Below are 6,906 nucleotides of genomic sequence, written 5' to 3' on the forward strand. Positions count from 1 at the left end.
TAAGCGAAGCGTGCACGTGCGTTGTTTTGTTTGGCTTGCCGTCGGAAAGCATAACGCTATTACATACAAACTCTTTGTACGCGACAGTTTTACATGCGATATTCATTTTCAGAATACCCGAAAACCTTTAAATGTCGTCAAATCGCATGGGAAAGATAAAATAATTAATAAATAAACTTCCGGTTTTTTTTGGTTTTTTTTTTCGGAAAAATTCTTGAGAGCTAAACTCTTCAATATATAAACATATATGAAATGCGTCGGTTTAAAACATCACTAACCTACACAAGAAGCACACAAGAAAAATAACAATAATGAAGTGAAAACTATATAAATGGTTTATACACACTCTTTGGGTTTTTTTTTTTAATTTGGCTTTTTTGTTTGTGAAAATTTAGCTACAGTTATCAGTTTAGCCTTTTTTGGTCTTTTTTTTTTTTTGCCTTTTTTCTGAAAGATTTGGCTTCAAATATTTAATAGGCTGGCAACCTCGATTAGGGTCAGCTATTAGACACGTTCACCACACGCGAACTTGGCTGTTTTTAAAACAATTGCATGCGCGCACGCACACACACACACACACACACACACACACACACACGCACGGCGTTGATGGAATGATTTTATTTTTAATAAACATACTAAACATTACTAATCATAAAAAGAAAACATTCTGAAAAACTACTAAGTTCGTTTGTTTATTTTAAAACTGGTAAACATTAATCAGAATAGACTTGTTTACAGGACAATTTATCGTGAAGCAGAATTGTCAACAGAAACCGGAAGTCAAAAAGCACGCGGAACTTGGGGATAACTGCGTATTTTCTGTTCCTATGTATCGAATATTTTTTTGATAGATTTCAAAATTTATTTGTATTAAAAGGGATACTTTTATTTTCGAAGAAAAGGTTTGTTTGTTTTTTTACGTCCAAAAAGAACTGAACATTAAAAACTATATATTTTCTTAGAAAAATAAAAAAAAATTAAATAAATATTAATTGTAAATAATTCAAATATAATTTTAAATAAAAAAACATTTTAAACCTGAGCAATTTTGCGACAATGTAAACAAGATCTTAGTTTATATAATTAAAACGTTTACATTTCAGTCGCCTTCCCAAGTGGTCTAGTGGTTAGGATTCCGCGCTCTCACCGCGGCGGCCGGGGTTCGATTCCCCGCTTGGGAAACTTTTTTTTTTTTATATAATTTATTTATTAAAGAAATTAAGGAATTAGTTTTACATATCTCTCCACATGGGCAGTTAATGCCTTTTCTTGGCCTTCGGGACAAGATCAAAGTGTAGTATCTGTTCTTCGGATGCTGCTTGAAATGCTGCACTTCTATTTCTTGTTCTCTTTCGGTGGAGGAGAAATCCTTCACGACTGAGACAATTTTTATTTTTGTACCTTTTCTCCACGTTAAAAAACGACCCTGTTGTCTAACTCTGTCCCGTGGGGAGGCATAGTAAATAGGTACAATATCTGTAGGCACCGCCAAAACTGGGGGGGGGGGGGAGGTAAGTACTTTTTGACGGACCGTCTTTTTAAAAATCTACCAAAAATCAGGTAATTATCCAATCAATACGAAATTTCTAGCGATTATTAAGAGAAGAATGAACTTTATAACAGTGCACTTATTTTTCATAAACAATATTTATATATATATATATATATATATATATATATATATATATATTTGCTTACAAACCGCCCCCCCCCCCTCCTTGTTTTGAGGGGGTTCCAAATATGCTTAAAATAATCATCTGAAACTGAACAAAACATATTATGTTGTTGTAAGGGATGGGATTATAGATTAAAAAAAAAAAAAACTTGTTTGCATACCTTGCCTGAATATCAAAACTTTGATTGTGTTTAATTATCCCGCTTTTGAGCTTTGAAGTGTGAAATTCGGTGAATATGTTAAGTAAAATAATTGATTTAAGTTAAGCAAAACAAAAAAAAAATTTTTTTAATATTTATACGAAAAAAGCCATTTTAAAATCTTTGATAAATAAATTAACAATTTCTTTTTAGCGAGCCGAATAATGCATGACCATTATTAAACAGGGCATGCTTTGAAGAATCGATACAAAAAAAAAAATTCGATAAATATTGTGCCCTTTGTGTTAAAAATATCATTATTTTTTCGATCAAGTTTGGAAACGTTTGCCGCCTTTCGACTACGGTGGACCAAACGCGCTGAAATAATATTTTTTATTCTGCTTTAAATTACCCCCCTCCCCATTTTGGAGAGCCTGGCCCCCACACACATACACATTAAAAACCAAACTCACACAAATGGTCACCCATCTGGTACTGGCCAGTCTCAGCGTTAATAATACATTGAAATTTTCGTCACTGAAAAATAAGTTTGTTTGTTTTTTTTTTTGGCTTTTTGGTCTTCCGTAGTTTGCTTTTTATCAAGTACAAATGTAAATAGTACTCAAATCGACTCGAAGTAACTGATTGCCTATATGAATAAGTGGAATTATTTGAAATTCAGGTACTTATATTATAATATTTTTGCATATTCTCATAGAAAATTACCCTAAATCTTAGTTAGACAAGAAATAAACAAATTAATGCTTTCAAAAACCTTTTTTTTAAACTATTTATATACATTTTTTGTGCAAAACAAAAAATGCCAATTGATAACCTTTGGGGAAAATTTAACATTTAAAATTTAATTAAAAATAGTAGAAAAAGTTTTACATTATTCTGCTGTCTATATGATAAAATTCAGGGTTTTATCTTTCTGGAAAAAAAAAGTTACTCAGAAATAATGGATTTTAATAAATGTAATTTCGTTTTAAAAAACAACAACAACAACTTGATTTTTCGGTCATTTTTGGCGGTGCCTAAATATCTGTTTTAAAAACTAAGATTTGGTATTTGTGGCATGGCAAACGAAATAAAGATTACCATTAAAAAGTAAGGTTAATTGTTAGGGGTATTCAAGTCTGTTTCGAACACGAACGAATATCATATTTAAATTTAAGGTACTCCTTGGGCGTTGAGTTCCATAGCGACCAGCAGAAAAATTTAATGGGTAAATGTTTACTACAACAGAACACTGACCAATAAAATTTGTTTGTTTTTTTTGGGTTTTTTTTTAGGTTTTCGGGGGTCGCTGACAACGAATCTGAGGTAAATGTTACCTTACGCCACAACAATAGACCGACCACTCTAATTTGTTTTTTAAGGGAATTCGAGGTCGCTGACAACGAATCTGATAATCAAACCTGCCGCAAATTTACCGTTTACATGGTATGAACCCCTAGACCTTAAGACTATTTTGTGCCATTTCACCGCCTTCGGTAGTGTTTTTCTTACAAAATACGTTCGCGTGCAAACAGGCGTAGTGAGGTGTCGTATCACATCGCGTAGGAATCTTTCAAATGTGGTTTTTTAATTTATCAAAAAATAAAGTTTTCACGGGCGGTTTGTCAAAACATAACCACCAAACATATTTTTATGCTTTTTGTTCTTTTTAGGGGGGGGGGATTACATTAATAGGTGCTTCTGCAGTTTAATTAACCTCTTTTCCGTAAGTAATGTGCCGACATTTACCATTTCACAAAAATTCTGTTTACATTGGGGAGGGGGAGGTGGTGGTGCTGGGGCGCGCATTAAAACTACGTAAGACAAAAAATAAATAAATAAACCCCATTTTTTTTTTTTTTAAATTTACTTTAAATGGTCTAGGGGTTCATACCATGCAAACGGTAAATTTACTTTAAATGGCCGCTTAAAGATTCCTACGCGATATGATAAGACACCCCACTACGCACGCGAACGTATCATGCAAGAAAAACACTACCGAAGGCGGTTAAATGGCACAAAATAGTCCTACGGTCTAGGGGTTCATACCATGCAAACGATAAATTTGCGGCGGGTTTGATTATCAGATTCGTTGTCAGCGATCTCGAATATCCCTAAAAAAAAAAATTAGAGTGGTCGGTGTACTGTTCGGGCGTAAGGTGACATTTACCGGTAAGTCTTTAATTTGTACTCTAGCGCGCACATCGACCATTGCCCTTAGATTGATAAATGAAAAATCATTTATGTATGTGCGCGTTCTCGTTGAGTGGTTTCAATATGGGGGATTAATTTATTGAATACTTGTACAGTTTAATCAAGTTGCCCAGGTGAGAAACATGGGGGGGGGTTACAAAAAGTTTTGGTAGGTAGGTAGGATCGAACCCGAAGCCCTGAGGTGAAGTTGGAAAATGAAATGTGAAAAAGACATAACACGTTAATCAATCGGCCAGCAAGAAAGAGTTACTGAAAGACGTTTGAATTTATTTAAGTAGGAAGAGAATTGACAGGTGCGCGCACCTAATGACTTAATGAGTTCAAGTGGAAATCATGGAGTTAACATTTTCTCCAAGCGTTATGACGACGTAAACAATAGCTAATCAGCAGTTAACATTTTCTGCAGGACAGTTTTTAATGAGGTCAATAACTCGGTTTGTTTGTTTTTACCCAACTTTGGGGAAAACCAGCTCCCCGTTTATTAGGGGAGTGTCCAGACGAGAGCAATTGTTTGGTATGACGCTAAAAAAAGCCGACGTTGACCAAATGTTTACATCGCTTCCCGGAGACCACTGGGAACTGCCGATTCGAATCCAGTTTCACTTTTTTTATACTGAAAAGCGAAAGATACACGCGACGATCTAAAAATCTGGAAAAAATGGCGCGTGAAAGTCGGGCAAATTAAATACACACGCGACCCCCGTTCGTAACTCTTAGATATTATCATTTAGATGTGATATAAAAAGTTTTAAGAAGGAAGAAGCCGACCGAGAAGTCCAGCGAAAAAAGCCTTTTACGGACATACACAAAAAGCCAACATACATACATAAACACACATTTTCGCTTTTATATTTATAGACTAGCGGAGGTACCCGGCATTGCCCGGGTGTTTGGCGGTGTGTATGTAGGAGAGGGTTAAGAAAAATTGGAAAAACCAAAACAAAGCAAAACAACGAACAAACGTAAAAAAAAAAAGAGGAAAAAAAGTTTAGGTAGAAAGACAGGCTCGAACCCGAAACATCGAGGCTAAGGTGGAAAAAAATGCCCGACACGTTACCCCCTACGCCAAAGAGACATACACTTAATAACGGATAAAATTAAACCTTTAAAAACACTTGCATGTGGTTTAATGTCTACATTTTCTAGGTCAAACATGACGTCATTGTCGTAGTAGAAGGAGCAGAGAAAATGAAGGAACGATTTTTTTCGGCACCCTCCTTGTAGAAAAGGACCCAGTTTAGGGTGAAGGAATTAATGTTTTTGGCCAATTTTTCGATATTTTTCGTCCAAGATGTCGAACTTCAAAATGATACCAATCTCGTGAAAATCCGTCGCCTCTGTCAAAAGTTTTTGCGAGACATACAAACACACACACACAAACATTTTCGCTTTTATATATATAGACTAGTGAGGGGTACCCGGCGTTGCCCGGGTGTTTGGAGGTGTGTGTGAAAACCTTGGGGGGAGGGGTTAAAATAAAAAAAAAATGAGGCAAAGTTGTGAATTAAAGTGTGAAAAAAAAAAAAAAAAACGTGCGACGTTAACCATTGCCCCACTGCGAGATGCTAACGGAAACACGTTTGAATTTATTTAATTAATTGGATTTGGCAGGTGCCCGTTTTAATGAGTTAATGAGGTCAAGTTTGACTGCGGGATAGTATTTCATTTACTGCTGAATGCTTTTTTTTTTTTTCCCCCCAAGATGTTATAGGAAAAAGACTAACCCACATGCGGCGAGCGACAGATGTTGAATATTTATCTTCCCGAAATCAAGCAAATTAAATAGACAGGCGAGCTTCGTTGTTAACTGTGAGATATTACGAATTATATGTGATATAAAAAGTTTTAAAAAGTTGTGAAGCGACCGACCGCTTCTTTGAAAAAAGCCTTTTGTAGACATACAGAAAAAGCGAACACACATACAAACATACATACATTTTCGCTTTTATATAGCGAGGGGTACCCGGCGTTGCCCGGGTGTTTGTAGGTATGTGTGAAAAAACCCCGAAATGTGAAAAAAAAAAGCCTTGACGACGCACAGTTGGAAAATAGTAAAGTGTGAAAAAAAAACAGGTGCGCGTTTTTGATTGACGTGACGGCGATAGCTATTCAGCAGTTAGCATTTTGTGCGGGACAGTTTTTAATGAGGTCAATAAATCGGTTTGTTTGTTTTTAAAAACCCACTCCCTGTTTATTAGGGGGAGCGTCTTGTCTCGAAATGAAAGCTACAGTCTGATATGACAAAGTCGACATTGAACAAACGTTACTTAGCTCTCTAGAGACAACTGGCTTTCGGCCAGTGATTAGAGTTGAGTTTCACTTTTTTTTTATACCGAAAACCGAATGTAACGCGTGCCGATGCGGGAAATGTGGAATAATTAACGTTTGAAAGTCAATAAAATTAAATAGACAGGCGAGCTCCGTGGTTAACTGTGAGATATTACAATTTATAGATGATATAAAAGTTTTAAGAAGTTGTGAAGCGAGCGAACGCTTCTCTGAAAGAAGCTTTTTGTGGACATCGAGGAAAAGTGTACATACATACATACATACATTTTCGCTTTTATATATATAGATAAAGATAATAATTCAGATTAGTTTGTTTTGTTAGTTTATTACGTAAAATATGAAATACAAGAAAAATAATGTAAAAAATGTAACAAAATTTAAAAAGAAAAGCACCAAAAGAACACAAAAAGAAAAACACAAAAAAAAACTCACGATAAATGTTTAAAAATTAATAAAAGCTCACCATATATTTATAATGTATAATCATTTTTTTTTTATGTATTATTTTTTTACAATTAATTTTCTTGTAGATATGTCTATTAGTAATGGAACGATTACAATACTTTTTTACGATTCTAATACAAT

General features: G+C 34.9%; 1 long non-coding RNA gene and 1 other non-coding gene across 2 annotated transcripts in view; both read left to right on the forward strand.

The window, feature by feature from the left end:
* The window catches only part of LOC145266541 (uncharacterized), a 131,076-nt gene that overhangs the window by 73,335 nt on the left and 50,835 nt on the right, over positions 1–6,906 (forward strand). The gene's annotated exons all lie outside the window — the stretch shown is intronic.
* Positions 1,113–1,184, forward strand: Trnae-cuc (transfer RNA glutamic acid (anticodon CUC)). The gene has a single exon. It is a non-coding gene; the product is annotated as a tRNA-Glu (tRNA).

This window comes from Euprymna scolopes, chromosome 41 (assembly GCF_053919585.1).
Source record: "Euprymna scolopes isolate OS-2025 chromosome 41, ASM5391958v1, whole genome shotgun sequence".
Lineage (NCBI taxonomy): Eukaryota > Metazoa > Mollusca > Cephalopoda > Sepiida > Sepiolidae > Euprymna > Euprymna scolopes.